Source organism: Brachyhypopomus gauderio, chromosome 12 (genome assembly GCF_052324685.1).
Source record: "Brachyhypopomus gauderio isolate BG-103 chromosome 12, BGAUD_0.2, whole genome shotgun sequence".
Taxonomy (NCBI): Eukaryota; Metazoa; Chordata; class Actinopteri; order Gymnotiformes; family Hypopomidae; genus Brachyhypopomus; species Brachyhypopomus gauderio.
This window is the reverse complement of record NC_135222.1, coordinates 22,204,624-22,225,523: the sequence shown is the minus strand read 5'-3', so window position 1 is coordinate 22,225,523 and position 20,900 is coordinate 22,204,624. Positions and strand designations below refer to the sequence as shown.

The 20,900-nt window shown below is 40.5% G+C and overlaps 1 long non-coding RNA gene across 1 annotated transcript in view; it reads right to left on the bottom strand.

Moving 5' to 3' along the window:
- Positions 1 to 1,930: 1,930 nt before the first annotated feature.
- Positions 1,931 to 20,900, bottom strand: part of LOC143528488 (uncharacterized) — a 29,287-nt gene continuing 10,317 nt past the window's right edge. Inside the window, exons 2-3 of the long non-coding RNA XR_013134472.1 lie at positions 20,137 to 20,292; positions 1,931 to 2,430 (exon numbers count right to left, since the gene is read on the bottom strand). This is a non-coding gene — a long non-coding RNA (uncharacterized LOC143528488). The remainder of the gene's footprint in view (positions 2,431 to 20,136; positions 20,293 to 20,900) is intronic.

Sequence of the window (20,900 nt, the reverse complement as noted above, 5' to 3'; positions counted from 1 at the left end):
GCTTTTTAGGTGGTCCAGCGGAAAGTCCACAACCTCAGCCCTCTTGGGGTCTGCTCAATGTTCACATTTTCCCCCAGTAAAGGCTAATGTTATTTCTTTCCCCCGACCACCCGACCACCCCCCTCAAAATGAGCTACACTGTGACTTTCAGCTCTCTCGTGTGATTATACAAGGTGCCGCTCAGTTACTGAAGTAATACAAATGTCTGTCACAGCTAGGCGTAAAGAAACAGTGCTTACCTACATTGTGTTAAAATGAGTATTTTTATCAGTAAAAATATACTACTTAATCATTTTTCCATTAATCTTTTCAGCTATCAAGGAATCTTTAAATAGTCCCTGATGACCCAAAACCCTCAAATAAGTCTAAATGGACCAGATAAGGTGCGTATCTGAGCAAGCGGGAGCAGTGAACGTTTCTCATGCAACCTGAGACACAAGGGCTGCCCAGAAAGGTTTTCATTTCCTCTGTCATCCCTTCACATTCAGGCAGCTTTGAAGTCGAAATTTATATCATTGAGATGTTTTCTTTTCTCTCTTTTTTTAAAGTTAGTGAAATGGAAAAGGTGCAGCTTTTTGATGTTGATGTTTCTGGACACTGGATTTCGACCCTCTTGCAGAATCTCATCGTTTGGCATGTTGTTGGATTACAGCTGAGTGTCAGCCTTAGAACTGGGTCATATGATCAAAAAGCAAAGAAGTAAATAAAATTTATTTAAATAAGGGAATTTGTCTGTATTGTCTGTATTGGAAATCCTTGTATACATGAAACAGGCACAAATGGGTTAACCATTCATTCACATACCCCACACTGTTAGACCCATTAAATCAGATTCAGTCCAAATCCTTTCAGGACATTTAGGCAGCTTATCAAAGAGTTTTACTGCTTGACATGGGGATAAACTGCATTACAGTTCATACAAATGCAGATCCTCAATGGGTTTCCAAGCACCTAGTGCTAAAAGCTTGTGGTTTCTGGTCTGGTTCCCAGTTCATATCTTTTATAGTGCAGGACAGGTTGCACTCTGCTGTGCTCGGAACAGTTTGCACTCTAAAGAGATGCTTGTAGATATGCTACCTCCCTCAGTGAAGCAAATGTGTCACATTTGTTTAGCGAACCAGTAAATGTAACATTGTACTTGCACTGATGACATCAAACCTTCATTCTGTCTATCATAAAGATTGACACACATATATTTCCAAAAGATGTTATATTTATTTACAAGTGATGAATGTCATAATGTACAAAAATGTATCACTTTGTTATTATTAGACATTTAAAGAATCACTGTGAAGTGGGGCTGAGACACATGTCTGTTCGTCTTGTTTAGCTAAACTATGGCTTGATTTTATAGCTGATGATCGCAGCAGTCAGTTGACTGTTTGCAGTCTAAAACCACTCTGTGGACAGTGCCCACTGAGAGTGTAATTTAGTTTCAACCGAATCTGTTTCCGCAACATGAAGTCCAATAAGATTTACATCTGGATGATGTGTTCTGGAAATTGCTGTGGTGTTGCTCTGTCATTGGTCTTTTCTGTCACATAAAGGCATTATGTCTTGTTTATGTTTTAATTTAAATTTTACATTCTCTGTTACTCTGATTAGAATGATTAAGGGGAATTGTTTCCCCTGGCGATGCTGTGCTTTACCAATGTGAACTCATCTACCAAATTCTCACCAATGCTCAAGCGTTTGTCATGCAATATACATTTTTGCAATCCATTAAAACGAATGTTTGGACAGACACAGGAGATAAAATGGTGTTAAGCCTTGTTGAAGAACCTTCTTTACCTCAGTTTGGAATGGCCAGAGAACTTACAGAATGATGACATTTAAACTGCTTTACAGACATTTTTTATTTATTTTTTTGCTAACGTTTTGACCAATTCATAATCATAAAGACGTCACATGATCAGTAGACAGGTATACCTGTACAATTGTACCTCACTAATGCTGATCAGCTTGTGCTGATTTCGTCACATTAAGAACATGCTTCTTTCAATGACCTCTGAACCCCAGTAAATATTTGACTGGCTCACTCTTATTGTCTGTGTGTCTCTGACCACTGCTCAAGCTCTCTGGATGTGCTTGAAGAGGGAAGTTTGTGGGCTCGGTTGGTGGCCAGCTAAAAGCTGAATATGAGAGTTTATATGTTTCCAAGTCGTGCTGAAGAACTGCTGAATCCCTTCAATAAATCATCTTAATTAATGTCTTTTGATGTGTAATTTATCGGTCTCACAATGTGTTAAGTAATCACTACTACCTGTAGTGAAACTGAGAGCTGGTATCCTTTGATGTAGCCATGCTGTGCTACATTGCATGGCTGGCTGTTGTGGATGGATAGCGTTGAGATGTCAAGCTTATGGTGGAGCAGGGGGGAAGGTGTGTCATTGTCCACTATCTCCTCCTGGTTGCAACATCTGAAAGGACCTGTGAGAAAATAAGAACCTGAGTACCTGACTCATATTCTAAGGAAATAGAGAAGTAAAGCAAATTTTTAAACCAATGTATCTGCAAGGCGTTTCAGTGAAGCACCTTACATGAAGACGGAGGAAACAAGTAGACGTGAGCTTCAGGACACTCCACCCCTGCTCACAATAAGAAGCATGCAGAGATTCAAGCGTCTTTGGCTCCTGTTATTTTTGCATCCATTTCTTCCTTTCTTTGTTTTCAGAGCCAGTCAAATATTGTCATGGTGACAAAAATGACATCTAACATCTTCTTTATTCATATTCCAAGCAATGTCATTAGCAAATGTCCAATTATTTTTGCCTTTTGCCAGACAATGCTAAGATTCTGAGTGCTTCGTTCAGGTCATAGAGGAGCTCTTCTCGTTGTACTGATAGGAGCAGTGTTGCTGCTGCCTGAATGCAGATAGCTTTACCTGCAGGTTTCTGATGTGTTTCTCTGTGTCCTCTGTCCTCCACTCACACTTTTCCAGATACTTATGCAAAGGTATCTAAAAACTTACAATTTTGGGCAAAATTGTAGGGGCTATTTATAGACAATATTGGGGCAAATATATCCTGAACCGTTGAAACTTCTGATTTTGCACAGGCTCATTTATAAATGTACAATATCCCCCATCACCCACTGCCCTTCCTTACATAGTTCCAGAGTTAAATAGTTCCTTCTATGTACAGAAGGCCATACAGAAGAGCATGCTGGTTCTTTCAGTCTGTGAAGTTTGTCATTGGCCTGTGGGATAAATGAGCAGATGACGTCTCAGGAGTGACTGCCAACATATGCACAACTGGGACTGCACACAAAGGGATACATTACTTCCCAAGAAAGCCATGTGCACAAATATGAGACCTGTAATGCAATGCCACTAACTTCACACAAGCAATTCACATCTATTATTCATTTCCTATTTTGTATTTTCATTTAGCTTTAACACTGTTTTACCCTCTATGCCATTTATAGATCAATCCTCTGCTTCCTGTGAAATGAGATTTGATGCCAGATGTGGTTTTATTGGAGATGATGTTTCAACATGGACTTTTCTTTAATCTCTTACTAAACCAGAGCATGTTTTCAAAACTAACCTCCTCACCCCAGGCTTAAACAGCAGTAAAAAATACAAAACAGTGCTGAATTGAATCCAGATGAGCCCATAGTGCATTTGATTATAAATCTTGCATGTACAATAATACATCTAATGGATCTTGGAATTTTTACACATTGTTTTGTCTGTAGGCCAGCGATGAAGGCTGGCACACTCTACTGTTCACATACTGAGTAGAACAACGTTCAGCCTTGTAGGCCATCATGCTCTTTCAGTGAGCATCTCAGTCCTCTCAAGACGCTGAGACATTCTGCTGTCTTACAGGCCTGTCAAGCCACCAGTGCATTCTATTACCTTACAGACAGATCCCTAATAGAAAAAAAAACAATATTTTGGGGGCACTTCATAAGAAAACAGACAGAAAATGATGCATGTAATTTGATCATCAACCCAGCCACCCTTGCAGTCACTCTAGTCATGGTGTTTTGTCTTTGGTGTTTTGTCTTGTATTAGGTTGTATTAGGTTTAAAGGAAACCTCTCGTTGTTTGTTGGTAGGCGTTTACTGCTCCAGTGTACTCATGTATGCATCTCTCCTCCACCCCTTTGTAATTGTTTTTCAAAGGCAGCTGTTTTGAGGGCTCTCTGTCTCTGTCTCCCATGCCTGGATCTGTCAGTGTTAGATGTGTACCCATTCACTGGTCACTTGGCTTGCATGTAAACAGGGAGTGAATGTGACGCAGTTTTCAATATCTGTGCATTTTCTGTGTTTATTTGTTGAGTATTTATTGTAGCATAAAACGTTTGAACATGTTTAATCTGTATGTGTGCTTGTCAGGTATGCTTGTTTAACAGAATACTGGAAATGCCAAGCTCAATTTGAATCTTTTTTAAGCAAGCTAAAACACGGTGTGCTCTGCACAGCTTTGGCAATAAATAACATGTTTCACACTTACTGTAAAAGTCTTTGTATATAGACAATGATGCTGGCAGTTGTTACTACAGTTTAGAAAGCATGGGGAGTACACAGTGCTCATTTAAGTGGGTACACATCATGCCTCAGTTACACAAGGCAGATGTCCATGAAAGGTTTAAACAGATCAGACCTGGAAGACTAGGCTGTGAGAACAGATCAAGGCTTGTACTGTACTGAAAGAGTGCTACGTCACAATCCTAAAGAAACCATAAGGTCTCACTGACAGCTATGCAGGTATTAAAATGCATCTCATACTTATTTTGCTCAATATATCATAAGCACTTCAGTAAATCATTCAAAATTTATTTATATAGCGCTTTTTACAACAGCTGTTGTCACAAAGCAGCTTTACAAGTGTCCGAGTCCAAGCCCCCAGTGAGCAAGCCAAGGGTGACAGTGGCAAGGAAAAACTCCCTAAGAGCATGAGGAAGAAACCTTGAGAGGAACCAAGACTCAGGGGGGGAACCCATCCTCCTCTGGCCGACACCGGTCACCATAACAGCAATTAAAGAGATACAAAAAAAAAAAAGTTGGGAAGGATAAATAAATCTCATCTTTGCATGTATTTATATACATGAGTTCTCTATGTAATTCCTATTCAGTCCTAAACTTCTTGAGGGTTGGTAATAATTCCAGGGCTGAATGTCTCCTGAGATCCACATATCAATGTTTCAATGGTTATTTTTTAATTATTATTATTTCTTACTGATAATAAACTGTCAGTACACTTATATACACTGTTCTCAGGCATCTAATTGGCTGCAAGTTTTGGTGAACTCATTCACACCGCTGTCAGGTGACTGAGCGGTTACTTGCTGTTTTCTTTATAAACTATTTCTCAGGCGTGTGTAGGCCTTTATGTCGCATTACAGTGCGTACAGTAACAAAGCACATGTGCAAGGATGTGATACAGCTGCATGAGAGCATAAAGTGACTGAGTCATCACAGCTTAGCACAGACTTTCTGCTGATAGTGTGATGTCATACATGTCGCTTTCAAATTCTGCAAAGCGCCGGGTTATGATTTGTTCCCTGTCCCTCCCACAGAGTTTTCCAGGGAGCTTCCTGTACATTTTTATCAACTTCCTCAAAAGCTTTGCTCAAACGTTTCCCAGGAAAGGGGATGGATAAGCGTTGGAGAGGGAAGCGGCCGGACCTACAGGCAGGATCAATCTAAGACCCATGAATCCCAGAGAAGGGCCTATGCTCAGTACAAAACATCTAAGTCAAATCTGCAACTATTTTAAATAAACTACGATTATTTATTCTATAGATAAAAGGGCCTCATTGTATTAGCTGTATAAGGATAGTGTGTGTTTGTATCCAGGCCTGGTGGACCTGAAGATAAGCTGTTTTCCTAGAAAAGCTTTAAAAGTGGTATATTTGTTGGTGCAATAGTAGCAGCATGTCTGTGCGCTGAGGGATGAAATCGTTACAGCACCTTGTCTGGGGTGAGGGAGTCAAGCACCACTTAGAAACCCTGACGAAAGCAGACATCAGGATGACCCTATTACTGCAAAAGCATTAGGAACCTCCAGAACACTTCAATTAGCTACTGTAACTTACACACAATCCCCCTCGTCTTGTACATGCACTACTGTAATAACAGTTTGCCCTTCTTAACGCCTGGAAAAGGTAAAATGATGTATCCCGACACAGGAACCTTGCTCAGCACAAAGAGGAAAGTGTGTGTGTGTTGGGGGGGTGGGTGGGTAGTGTTGCTTGATTTGCTAAAGAAAACTTATTCTGCAGGTCATACATGTTGAGACAAATGGTTGACTCACTGATTGTGTCTGAACTGCATGATGGCGCCCTGGTGGGCAGGGCTGGTTGCAGAGGAAGGGAGGGCCACAGAACTGCCTTTGATGCCCTCTTATCTCGGTGGGAGAGGTGTCTCTAAAGGCAAGCTGTAGCTGACAGAGGAAGGTGCCTTATCACATCCATTTACTCTTTTTTTTGTTTGCTGAGGCTCCATCCAGGAAGTCTTTCCCGAAATAAGAGTCCTGCATCAGTCTTGGTGATCTACAGAAGAGGAACTTTAAAATGAACTAAAATTAAATTTAGTTTTTTTTTTTTTTTTTTATGAACTGAACCTTCATGGCATTTGTACTGCCATCACACTGACTAGTAGCTCGCTCTGCCGTGACTCCACACAGAGGCGAAGAATGAAAACCGTGATGCCGTAGATTTGCTGCAGTGTCGACATCTCCATGCCCTTCTGGAGATGAATGATATGAGGCTACTGGTTGAAGCTATTTTACGCACACAGGCATGACGTATTCTTTGGGAGTGATGTCATTAGTTGGGGAGAGAACAATTAGCAAGGGCAATTAACCTTTAAAGAGACACCAATCTGCAGGGTGAAAAATTGTCCAACCAATGATATAAATCTCATACACTGTTCTTCAGACTCACTCAAGATAAGCTGGTTGAAGTGACAGCAAGGGTGATACTGGGTGAGTCACAAGTAAAAAACTCAACAAACTACTGAAACCACAAGACAAATTAAGTTTAGTCTCTTTTGAGTTGCTTTAATTTGAAGAGAGAGCATTATTTCTCAGGAGATTTAAATACTTGCTTTTACCTAAAGTAAATCCACTTCACAAACGAAATCCAGGGCAAATGAATTAGCTAGACCATCAGCTAGATATGTATTAGCTAAAATCTATAATAATAATAATAATTATTATTATTATTATTATCTTCATCATCTGGCATGTGAATTAGTATGAGGTTATTTGCATGGTTAAATGAAAATGTAAGATTGCTAGACATTGTGTTAAATGTTCTTTTGTTTTTTTTATGCATGTTACTCATTCCAAGTAATAAATGAATGTAATTGTTTCTGAATCACTGTAAAGTTTGAAAAAAAAACATATTAATACTTATTCTGTTTCTATCCCTATTAAATGTTTTTTTTTTCTTTCCTATTTGGGCAGTTTCACTATTTCAGGCTACCCATTGTGATATTTTAATGTCTCAGACTGAAGCTTAAGGTTGATGAGTTTATCTCTGTTTAGCATTGGTGGTTCCCCAGACACTGGCCATTCATCACTCCCACGCACTGCCACAGCATAGACAGGCACAAGGGTGTGACAGCCCCAGGGCCAGGACCTCCGGCAGGGCTGCCTACAGCTGCTGTGTGTGGCCTTTGTGATAACACACACTGGTTCTCAGTCTTTTTGTCCCTCCACAACAGCCATCTCCAGTCAGCATCCACCTCTCTTCGCCCAGGAGAGCAAGTGTTAGTGAACCATGCGTTTTGTGCTCCAGTGATCTTTAATCGATATTGTATTGCTGTTTGATAACAATGTCAGTGAGGAAAAGGATAATAATCACACTCCTCTTTGTCTGAAGTAGATTTTGAAGAGATGGGGAAAGTGACTCAGTGATGGAGAATTCTAGGACTTTTGATTTACATTATATGCCTGCAGATAACTATGTTCAACTTCAAGACTAAGCTTAAGATCCACATGCTCTCATCAACCCTGTGGGTTAAATAAAGCTGAATTTACTAAATGCTTTACATATAGAGGCATAAAGAATGGTCTAGGGACCAAAAAATGGCCTTTTCACATACAGTATATTGCCAAAAGTATTCGCTCACCTTCCTTGACTCACATATTAGCTTAAGTGATATCCCACTCCTAATACATAGGGTTCAATATGACGTTGGTCCACCCTTTGCAGCTAGAACAGCTTCAACTTTTCTGGGAAGGCTGTCCAAAAGGTTTTGGAGTGTGTTTATGGGGATTTTTGACCATTCTTCCAGAAGTGCATTTGTGAGGTCACATACTGATGTTGGGTGAGAGGGCCTGGCTCTCAGTTCATCCACACCAGACTCTGCCATCCATGTCTTTATGGACCTTGCTTTGTGCACTGGTGCACAGTCATGTTGGAAGAGGATGGGGCCAGCTCCAAACCGTTCCCATAAAATTGGTAGCATGGAATTGTCCAAAATGTCTTGGTATACTGAAGCATTCAGAGTTCCTTTCACTGGAACTAAGGGGCCAAGCCCAGCTCCTGAAAAACAACCTCACACCATAAACCCCCCTCCACCAAACTTTACACTTAGCACAATGCAGTCAGACAAGTATCGTTCTCCTGGCCGCTAAAACTAGACTCATCCATCAGATTGCCAGATGGAGAAGCACGATTCATCACTCCAGAGAATGCGCCTCCACTGCTCTAGAGTCCAGTTGAGAAAGTTGCTTCCTAGATTTGGTGTGTAATGTGTCACACATGAAAAAGAAAACCCACGGCTTCACCACACTTACCATTTCACTAATAATACTAAGAAGAAGAAGAATATTTGCTGCCAGATTAATAATTTTCTATAAGGTATGTTCACAGTTATAGATATAACTATAAAGCAAATGTGCATTTAATAAGAAGTAAGTGTAAGTATATTGATTTTGAGCAATCAATTCTGTTGCAGAGGTAAACGTTGGAGTAGAGTAGAACACCTATGTCCTATAAAGTGCAGTGCACTTGATGTATTGACAACAAGGGAAATGTGAGCAGATCATGGCAAGAACTTTGCTCTAGCTCACTGTCACAGAAGTGATCAGAAGAAGGACCCTTCAACCCAGAAGACTCCAGTACTAGAGAGATATGCTTAGACCCCACCCAGGTGTTAAACCAGGCCCTATTCAGCCATTGTGGCTTCACTATGTAAACTGTATCATTCAGGTTTGTTGCAGAAGGCAAGGCCAATTTAAATAGTGATCGTTCTTGTGTTGTATTTCTAAGGTACATAACAGAAATTTGTCTGATTTTATTGCATTTCACTGTATTGTATTTTCACCTCCATATTGCTGTGGTTCAAGTTTAGCTTATACAACTGTGGTCTGTCAAAACACTAAGAGGTGCCAAAATGGTTGCCTGACTGAGCACATTCATTTAAACATACAATTCTTATCTCCCTATAATATCAACAGCTTTCAACTCTTGCCACAGTGTTTGGTTTTGATCCAATTGACATGAAATCATTCCTGTATTATGCCAATGTTACCAGCCTAGAACACTGATCAAGAGGTTCAGGTTTACAGCATAATCTTGGGATTTAACATTAGGCTTTTATTGCCTTAAAGGATTTTATTGTGTGAAACAATGTATGACATATATAGAGCCATACATATTTACCTGTAAGGATTAGAGAACAGAACCTTAGTCTTCCAACAGCCAGCTAATAGTTCTCCTTGCCAGATCCAGTGGGGAACCGTCAGGGCCCTCTACGCCCTCTCAGAGGGCCTAAAATATTCTTAAACCATAAATATATATAATATAATTTATCCAATTTTATTTTATCTACTTACAGTTTTTCAATCGACATCTAAACAATTACAAATATATAAGCAAATAAATTATTCACCCGTGTCTATTCAATCTGTGTTGGAAGGTGAGGGGTTAAGTGGAAGCCTGTGAGCCTGTGTCTCCCCCTTTCAGGACTGTGATGCCCGCTGTTCGTTTGCAGAGGGCCTGGCAGTTATAATTCAGCGCAATACCAGTTTCAAATGACAGCAAAATTGACCAACAATATCTTCCCTCTTAGTGGGCTCAAGTTTTGGATTCATGTCAGAGTGTGAGAGTTGTTGACGGGGGGTGGCGAACGAGAGTTGTTGAGCGGGGGGGGCTGGCTAACGTAAGTTGTTGGGGGGGGGGGGGGGGGGTTGGGGGCGAACGTGAGTTGTTGAGCGTGGTTTGTATATCGCGATCGATCGCCAGTGGAGGGCGACATAGATATGGATTGGAGGTAAATAAACTAGATTGTTTTTTTCTCGCCGTGTGAAATCGGAAGTGTGGCGTGTGAGCGTGTGAAGACGGTCAAATGCGTGTGTCACACGCTCAATGCGTGAGACTTGAGAGCCCTGCCGCCCGCTGTGGCAACGCTAGCGTACCACCGCTAGCTAGTTTCGATTCAGTCCTTTGATGCCCTTGTGTGCGTTGTTTACATATTCCGCTCCCGAGGAACACGGAGCTGTGAACCTTATTTTGTTGAAACCTTTTTTTGCTTAAGAACTTATCTAGTACATATGTTATTGTTTATTGCGTTTTTAAAGCTGTACTGTCGTCTGGATTTTTAATCTGTTTTTTAAATGCAGTGGGGGGGGGGGGGGGGGGGGTCACAGTTCACTACTGGCCAGATCTGATGTACTATGAGTAGATTAGTTCAGTAAGGTCTTAATATAATCTTGTTAAATGTCTGCTCTCTGATAAGTTATCATAAGGCTCTTGAAATCTGGTGATAAATTGAGTGCCTATTTTATGTTGAGATTGAAAGTAAAATTCCCTAGGTTACATGCCCTAAATCAGGGGCGTCCAAACTACAGCCTGCGGGCCAACTGCGGCCCAATGTCCAGTTTTCATTGGCCCGCAGCAAATTATGAAAATACAATTGAATTTGACCCGCACAAGAGGCTTGAGCTCAACTCTCTGTTACATTTCTCAGTTTCAACACTAGAAATAGCCAGTCATGGAAACGGTGCTTCTCCACTAAACAAAATTCGTACACCAGTGACGAACGAATACAGAGAAAGTCTTGCAAATGGCAGCTAGCCTGCAAGCTCGACAACAGTTTTTTTTTACATACTAACAAAATACAGGAAAACGCCACAACAGCAAGCTATGAAGTCGCTAAACTTATAGCCCAGGACAGCAAACCGTTCTTAGACGGTGATTTAGAAGTAGTGCTTCATTAGTCACAGAAATAATGTGCCCGGAAAAAGTGCGTAAGCATAGCAGCATTTTATATTTCACCAGGAGATGGCAGTAGACTCCAAAAAAGATATTTTACATTTTACCAGTAGATGGCAGTGTAAACTATACTATACTATACTATACTATACTATACTATACTATATACTGTATTATACTATACTATTGTGGCAGATGGCAGTGTATGCTATACTCTACCCCCTCCTCCCGAAATGCTAGGCTGAATGGTTGGACATCCTTCCCTCTCCCCAGAATGCCAGGCTGAATGTTCTGTCCCCACACATGTTCACCTCTCCAAATCTGGCCCTCACTGCAAAACGTTTGGACACCCCTGCCCTAAAGGATCCCTGCCCCCAACAGACACAATTGCAAACATTGTACTAAATGGGCACAGGCAAAAAAGGGCAGAAAGTGGAAGTAGTCAAGCAAGGAATGTGACAGTAATATCTGCCCCAAGAGTGGTTTCAGTCACTACTGTCTTTCCAGGGAACAAACCCTCAAATATGACTTCTAGCTATGTGACCTCAAGCTCAGCAAGGAATCCCATTTGCAGCCTTAAGATGAAGTGGGGTCTGCAGTCTGAAATGTCAGTGCAAAGCATTATAACACCTGGTTGAATTTGGTCTATAACTGGAAGTCATTCACTAGACTGGGGAAAGAAATTAATTAATTACCATTAAACATCTTCTAACAGTGTATAATGACCCTCAGATTCTGGTAAGTTGGTAATAAGCTTGGGTAGTGATCTAGTAAGATGGCATCAATGATCCATCCAGGCATTATCTTTACCACTTCATCCCACTAGTCTGGGTCACAGGGGGGTCTGGAGCCAGCATCATTGGGCTAAGGCAGTGTACACCACAGACAGGTTGCCAGTCTACCACATGACCAACACGCATGCACACAGATGACCAATCAACCCAACATGTCTTTGGACTGGAGTACTTGGTGAAAACCCATGCACAAGGAGAACATGCAAGCTCCACACAGAATGACAAGGAGACAGGGAATCGAACCCCAACCCGCTTGCTGCTTAGGATGGTAGTCTCATCTTCCGTGCATCAGCTTTGTAACCTGAACTAATGAGAAACTGAAATCTAGAGGAGAAAACGGCCCATCCGTATCGATGGTAGTCTTCCTTTGGCCTTGATACACTCTAGATTTTTGCTGTCAGTAGGGACCAGGAAAGGCTCACCTGAACCCTCTAGCTAACAGAGTGAGCTTTGCTGCTAGGGATAATTTCTTTACTTTGGAGAAATATAGCTTCTACTCATACTTCAGATGAGTCAACCCCTACACTAAACTTTCATTGGTCTGGTTTGTTTGTTGGGTTTGGAGGTTTATTTTTGTCTGAACCATGCTAAGCTTACCTCATTTTGGAATATCTTTTGATTGTTGAGGGTGGTGTGAAGTGAAGTGAATGTTAGAGCCTTGTTTGGTAATTTAAAAAGATATAATGAATTAAAATGTTTGAAAGAATGAAGAGCTTTGCCTTTAGCACTGTCCATCTTCACTCCTGTACAGGTGGTCACGTATGCTACAGCCTCTGAGTCCTCTCTCCAGGCCTGTGTGTGACTACGTGTGTACGTTTGTCTTAGTGTATGTGTGTGTGTTCATCTGTGTTATTCACATCACCTGTCTCATCACGTCGACGAGAAGACCTGCACTTGTGTCTTGTTATTGTCAGTGTATTTAGGAATGTGTGTTGTCTGCATACTTAGTCGCTGTCGTAGTTTATCCACGTTTGTCTGACCCAGTCTTGTCAGTGTTCATCTCAGAAGATTATTAAATAAAAGTTGTGTGTTAACCTGCTCTTGCCTCGTCATCCTGCCTCAAACTTTGCACATCACAACATACTCTAGGAAAGAAACAGTCCTGATCAAATAGGCATTTCTAAGCTTTGGTCTATAGTTTGTTCTCATGTAGGCTGTCATTCAGCAAGGCTATAAACACCCCAACTCCCAGAATGCACAGCACAGGCTTACTCAATCCGCATCCTCTGATTTCTGAGCACACCTGCACCTCATTTCACACAGTATAAATTACCCAGCATCCCTAGATTCATTGCCAAACTGCCATGTAGTACAGCATACCAAACGTTTTCCTCTGATTGGCATTATTTGTTACTGTTACGACCTGTTTTTATATTGTTACCAGGAACCGATCAGGAACCGATCGTGCTCAAAATAACCAACAATAACCATTAAATACAAAAAACAAAACTGCAAACAAAAGAGCCTCGATTTCCCTACTCACCCAAGCCACATTTGTCAATATACTGTATATATATATATATATATATATATATATATATATATACAATAATTACAATAAACGAGTTATATACAACTATGTACAATTAACCAAGCAACCAATCCAAAATGGGGCAAACCAGAATCCTTATCCAAAAACCATAAAAAATCAGTACACACTAATTCAATCGAATTTACAGAACACCCACAAAATCACACCAACACACTATTGCTTGCTCTCACTCTCGCTCTCTCTCTCTCTAATCTCCCGCGTCTCCCTCGTCGTCCTGCCGGGTCTGTGCGGTTTTTATCCCCGCGTTGGGGTGCACGTCACGTCCAGTCCACGTCACGTCCAGTCCACCAATCGACGAAGTATCCGGAGGCAAGGCCTGGCGAAGTAGTTAGTGACGAGAATGGGTGGCAGAATCCTGAAGACGACAGCAGAGCCGACGGAAACAACAACAACAACAACAACAACAACAACAACAACAACACCACCACGCAGGGGCGTAAGAATATATTTTGATTTACTCTTATGTGCCATTGCCTTAATATTCTGATTGTTAGTATTTAATCTGGACTATTAGTCATTCTGTTCTTGGATCATGTCTCGGTACTTTTGCTCTCCTTGCATTATTCTCTGGACATCTCTAGTCTCGTTCCAGAATTAAAGACATTTTTCTATAGCTTGGCTGGTAGGCGGGGCCAGCCACACAGGGGAGCCACCCACTCCACTTCACTTCACCTCCCATTCACTCCCACAGTCTAACTCCCACAAAACTCTAACTTTGTTATGTCACATGCCGTTTGCTTGCTGTGCTCCTTTGTTTTCTTATTGTTTAATTTAATGTGCCATATTTTGTCAACTGTGATTTTTCACCGCAATCGAAATTTGTCCTCTGCATTTACCCATCTGTGCAATTAGAACACACACAAACACACACACTAGTGATTACTAGGGGGCTGTGGATCACACGTGCCCAGAGAGGTGGGCAGCCCTAGCCCGGCGCCCAGGGAGCAGTTGGTGTTAGGTGCCTTGATCAAGGGCACTTCAGTCATGGCCTCAGGTCTGGGAATCAAACCCACGACCCTCCGGTCACAAGACCAGTTCCCTACCACCAGACCATGACTGCCCATCGATTGTATTGTGCTGTGTAATGGATATTAAAGAAACAACGGCACCATGTCCCATGTCTGCTGCTGCATCTGTCACCCCGTCACAGCGTCATTATGCTGCAACCGTCACATAGGCAAAAACAGAACCATCCTGATTATTTAATCTTTCTGTGGAGGGAAGGGGAGCTGACTAAAATGTCATCCGTATAGATAATAAAGAACTGGACTTCATTAACTAAAGCATGATAAAAAAGCAACAAGGTCGTACGGTATATCTAAATGCTTAAAGTGGCCCAGAGTGGTACTAAATGCAGTATACGTCTAGTTTAAAACTGCTCCAAGGCCAGTGGACCCCAAGGGAGAGGGTAATGGAACTTAACAGCCATTCAGCTATAATCAATAATTGATCATCAATAAATGCTCTAAAACCACTGTCCTTCTTCTCGACAAAAAATAAACCTGCAGATAATGGAAAGTGGGTACAAGGATAAAGTCTTTTGAAGGTCTTCATCTTTATTATCATCCAAAGACTTAGGTATTGATAGACCTAAATGTGGGGGGAAAGCATACCCTAACGAGTTACGAGGTTGTCCTAGTACATTAATATAATTAATATAATCATCTCTCATCACTCTCCTTGACCTCAAATTAAAAAAAAAACACCTTAAACAAAGAGACAAATAAATTATAATTGGCATTATCATCTCCACCGTTCAGCTGTAACAATCTAAAACAGCAGTAGATAAAACAGTAGATCAGTAGAAACAGTAGAGCAGTAGATAAAACAGTAGAGCAGTAGAAACAGTAGAGCAGTAGATAAAACAGTAGAGCAGTAGAAACAGTAGAGCAGTAGAAACAGTAGAGCAGTAGATAAAACAGTAGAGCAGTAGAAACAGAAGAGCAGTAGAAACGGTAGAGCAGTAGAAACAGTAGAGCAGTAGATAAAACAGTAGAGCAGTAGAAACAGTAGAGCAGTAGAAACTATATTAATACAAAGTAAGATAAACAAACAGGCAAAAACCTATGAACTCTTGAGTTGGCTCAAGACACTTGACAAACACAACAAGGAGAAATGGAACATAAATAAAGGGGTAAACACAGAAGAAGTGGAGGGGTGTGGTGATGGATGAGGAAGTCACATACCCAGGTTCATTTTTGGTTGTTTCATAGGATGCTGAGTATTGTTATAACTTGCATAACTGGCACCAAATGAATGAAATAACAACCATAAAACTGTCTTACCATCATAATTATCCAAACCCTTCCGTCTACTCACCCCCTAAAACTACCTACGCTGCTCTAACCTGCACCAAAACACAAGTACAGGAAGTGGTTTCCATCCCTTTCCTAATGTGTCTGAACATCAAACAACTATATGTTGTGAGATGCGTGACGTACCCAACTTGCCTTCCCAGAACCCATCGTAATCAGGATATTACCAAATAGGTGCGTGTCAAGAGCCAAGCCAAAATAACGTTCATTCACAGTAGAACTCACTGGGTGTTTGGACTCTAGCCAAGGACAACAATGTACAAGACTGGCAATATCAAAACACAAATGCTGTGGTTAATAGCAGAGCCCACAAAATCTCCACTCACTTCAGGGTCTCAAATTGATAGATACTCAAATGTTTGGACTCATGTCTTTCTTTCTGAGATGCAGGGAATCTACCAAACCTGAGATGTTTGTTGCTTTTTGCTATGTTGCTTAACTGCTCATTATACATTAGCTGTTAAGTTATAACTTAGTTGATCGCCAATTTATAGATTGTTTACTCATTAACTATATACTAAAAACCACTAATTTCACAGTTAATGAACAGATATGTGTTTTTACTCATTTAGAAAGTAACATAATTACCTAGTAGTTACACATTAGTTCCATTAAATATATGTTAATTATCATCTGATTTAATTTTCACCATTATGGAAATGCTTACCTCCTCATATTCAACTACATCAACATTAATTACTCTTTATTTCCTACTATTGAATTAATAATTATTCCTTAAATAATTTTACTTAACCGTTATTTATGCCTTACTTATCGTTACTTAACCATTAATTTCTGATTTATGTGTCCCCCCAAGCAAAGTGTCGATCTTTATCACAAAATAAATTCATGATTAAGAAAGTAATTACTGCTACTCTATATTCATTGCTATTTACTGATTTTTCTTGCATGCTCAATTGAAAGAAATATGCATTCTTAATAGTGCTGTCAATTCCAGGTGCCGCGATTAAAAGTCCTCACCAGGATTTTGCTCAAGCTTGCTAGATTTTCTAATTAGCAATCCAGGTAAAATTAGTGGAATCAACACAATCCAGGAAGCCTGAGCAAAATCCTGGTGAGGACCTGGAATTGACAGCACTAATTCTTAATGATTATATTTATTCTAAATGAGTGCATATAATACACCAAACAGGGATAATTCAAATTTTATAAAAAAAAAACCCCATTATTCACGGTAGTGCAGGAGTAGCCTTGAAAACAGCCAACAGAGACATCATTGGGGTAATATTCTATCTTACTAGTTTACTGTTAAAGTAGTAAGTGATGACTGCTGTGGGCTTGCACACAGATTTATAAAGTGAAAGTATGTTAATGTGTTTAACCCTTCGCTAACCTTTCCTGATGGGCCTCTTTGAAAATAAGTATGTTTTGTTAATATTACTGTATTTGAATTATTTGCATTTATTTGCATTACAGTATTGATGAATGTGTGGAAACAAAGTGATTAGATTCCAAAGACTGTATAGTACTATAGTTCAGAAATACTCTACCATGAATAACAAAATCAGATGTTAATTAATAGATAATTAACAGGACTAATGCATAAGTACTAGAACGTTTTCATGTTGCTTCGTTATGTGAGTAAATGCACATACCAGTTCATTGGTGACAGTTAGTACACAACAGCATACTTAATTCCTCATTTCTATATACTTAATCATTTATTACATAACAGTACAAACCTGAAGTTGTCTGAGAAGGCAACATTTTTCCAGTCCTCCAGTGCTCAATTACATTAATTGAATATCTGTGCATACTGGAATCTCTATGCAAACTGGAAACAATTTTGATGACCTTTGTTAACATTGGCACCTTAATTAGGCATATGCTTTGCAGGCCCAGGCATAACAGCGTTTACTCAGTGGTGATCTCTGATACTTTAGCTGTTCCTGCTGATTAACTGGTCCACCATGGCACACTGATTGCTCTTTACAACTCTCTGGAGTCATTGTTGCCTTCTGGCATCAATGGTTGTAGAGCAGCGCTGTTATGCCATTGTGTACGAGATGTCCGTGCTCTCCGTTGGCCCCTCCTACTCATTTGGCCCCGCCTACTCATCCCACCTTCTGTATAATTGTCACCTGTTCCCGGTTTTTTTCCTCGTTAACTCCTTTGTACTTATACCCCATGTTTAGTTCAGTACCTTGCTGGTTATTGTTTGAACACATCCCATGTTTTCCAGCCTATTTGCCTGTCTGCCTCCTTACTGGTCAGTACTGAAACTATTGTTAGTTACATGTGTGTTTTGTCTCTGTTCTAGGCTATTCCCAAAGTCATTTTGGTCTCTGTACTTAAACTATGGTTAATTTACATGTATGTTTGGTCTCATGTCCAAGCTTTCCCCAAAGTCATGTTGATCTCTGCGATGTCCACACATAGTATGTTTTCATGTTCCCCGTCTTGGATTCTGAGGAGAAGGGGTCAGAGAAATTTGTGGATAGTGACTTTGGGCCTAGGCATCAGGCCCTTAAGGCTAACCAAGCCGACACCATCAGATATGTGGGGTGGGGGGGTAAGAGTCTAAGGGACCATGCAGGGGTTGTTCCTTTGTCATCTCCAGACCTGCAGCCAGCACCTGCAGCACTGCACGGCATTTAAATAACTTTTCCTTCTGCTCAATTATGTTAAAGTAACAATACATGTATTTGAGTTCAGTTCTAGGCTGTTCTATTTGCCTCTAGTTGTGTAACCCGTCCTTTTTGATAAACTGTGGGCCGTTTTTGCTAGCATCTAACACTACACAATCCAATATCACAAGAAACATTAATGACAAACATTTAGGCCTCTATTAACTTAATCACCTCAACACCCACAATGGCCAGTTTTCTGAAATCAAGGATCATGTACATTATAAATACAGAGCACTGTAGTCTTTGGTCCCCATTATTGAATGCCGGTGAGGTCCCATCCAGCAGGTGCCACAATTGGTTTTTATTTCAACAACTCTGCTCAAACATGTGTTTGCCATTATAGGGGTTCAGTTCAGACTCATGTAATTGCTCATTACAATAATGGCAGATGAAGAGATGGTGATGCACATGGCTCGGCAGAGAAAGGTGGGCGGGAAAACAGCAAGTGGGGATCACCCACCACATCTCTCTCCATGTAAGAGTGCACGTACTCAGCAAACATGAGACATCGATTACTTTCTTATGACACATTTAGAACTGCAAAAATCCAGCCGCATGGCATAATTCTGTTCTTCCCCCGATTTTTGTCATTGATGTTTCATTGGATTAGTCATGTATTTTGAGAGAGTGACATTTCACACCCCTGAATCACTGCTAACTAAGTGAGGAGGAACTCGTGATGTGAAATCTGTATTGTGAGAACTGAGCCATTATTGTTGCTCTACATCCTCACTAGTTTCCTTAATCTCAGATTGTTGTATATGAAAATGATTATAAATCAGTGAAAATGATGACACTGGACCTTATATGAGTACAAATAACAAGACAAGAACAGTAAATTCTAAAGTTAAGAAAAGTTATTTCCCAATTTCAGTGGAAAATGCACTCCCACATTCTGGAAGAGCCTTTGGTTTTAATCAACAAGTAACAAGATACAGAAAACGTAATAGTGATATTGTAATTGTTAAATAAATAGTGAAACATAAGTTATACAGTAAAAAATAATTAAATTAAATGTTTAATTAAATTTAATGTTTAAATGAATTAAATGTGGATTCTGTATAGATTTTCCCCTTCAGTAAGAGAGACAGGTGGAATGAGACACCAAAGTACACACCTACAAATCAGTCACTCGGCACTCGGCTTTGCTCCCTGTTGTCTTTTCCAGGCTTTCCAGGTTTAGACCATGAGTCAAATGAGTGAAAATGAACCTTGAGGCAAAGAGGTGCACCTGACCGAGAGCTCTTCAGGATTCGGATGCAGCGCTAACATGCCCTCTACCATCATGTCCTAATGCGTTTTTTTTTTTTTAAACAGGATATAGGATGTACGCTGGAAATCTAGATCATCTAATGAGGGATATCCTTGTCTGGAAAACCTTGATATGATTGTTACAGTTCTCCAATGGAAAAGACACTGTTGACTCTAAAACACACCATCACATCTCAGGAGATGTCTGAACTGTTTGAAAGCAGGGTGGGACAGTGTGTCTGATGTGCTGATTCTGATATCTGATATTAATTCAGGGCTGTGAAACCATGGCTACACCTCCAGCTGTGGTGGTGGTTTCCGAGGCAAATATTTATGTGGGCAGGTCTTTCAGGTATAATGAAGGGGGAAGGGTGTGGAAAGAAAGCTTCGGGTTACCGTGCTGAAGAGTGGCGTCGGTCTCTCAGATCTCGGCCAGAGGAAAAAACCTTTTGTCAGCCTCCAACCGGCAGTGCAGATGTTCAGTGAGAGCTGGGATCTAAAGCACTCTGTCAGGTGCATGTGGAGGGAGCCGGTCTCTGACGGGGTCACTTCCTACGAAAGTTGAAAAGTCATGATGGTCAAGTCCATTTGCCCATGATTCGTAATGAAGATATAATGAAAGATACATTTAGAAGAAAGTGTCAGTAAAACACGCCTGCCTACTAGCCTTGGCTTTGGACTGAGTGTCTTAGTTATTGTGAAAGACCCCAAAGGTTTGTATTAGGAGAACATGAATATGAACCTCTTCTAGCAGAAGAATATGAACCTTTATATAAGCTCTCTTATGACCATGCCCTCATTATGCCACACTTCAGGATAACTGTTTTCTTAAGATGAAATATTAACAGACATTGGCAATAGATTAGATTAGGTCCAATCCACTACTCTTATTGAAGAACTGAATTACCTGAACATGCCTGGTGAATTGTGTGTGTGTGTGTGTGTGTGTGTGTGTGTGTGTGTGTGTGTGTGTGTGTGTGTGTGTGTGTGTGTGTGTGTGTGTGTGTGTGTGTGTGTGTGTGTGTGTGTGTGTGACACTGCTCGCACAGCTTTTGAAGAACTTCTGTCTGATGGAAAGTTTTTTTTTTTCTTTTTTACTTCACTACAATTTATACTTTCTCTCTCTCTCTCTCATATATATATATATATATATATATATA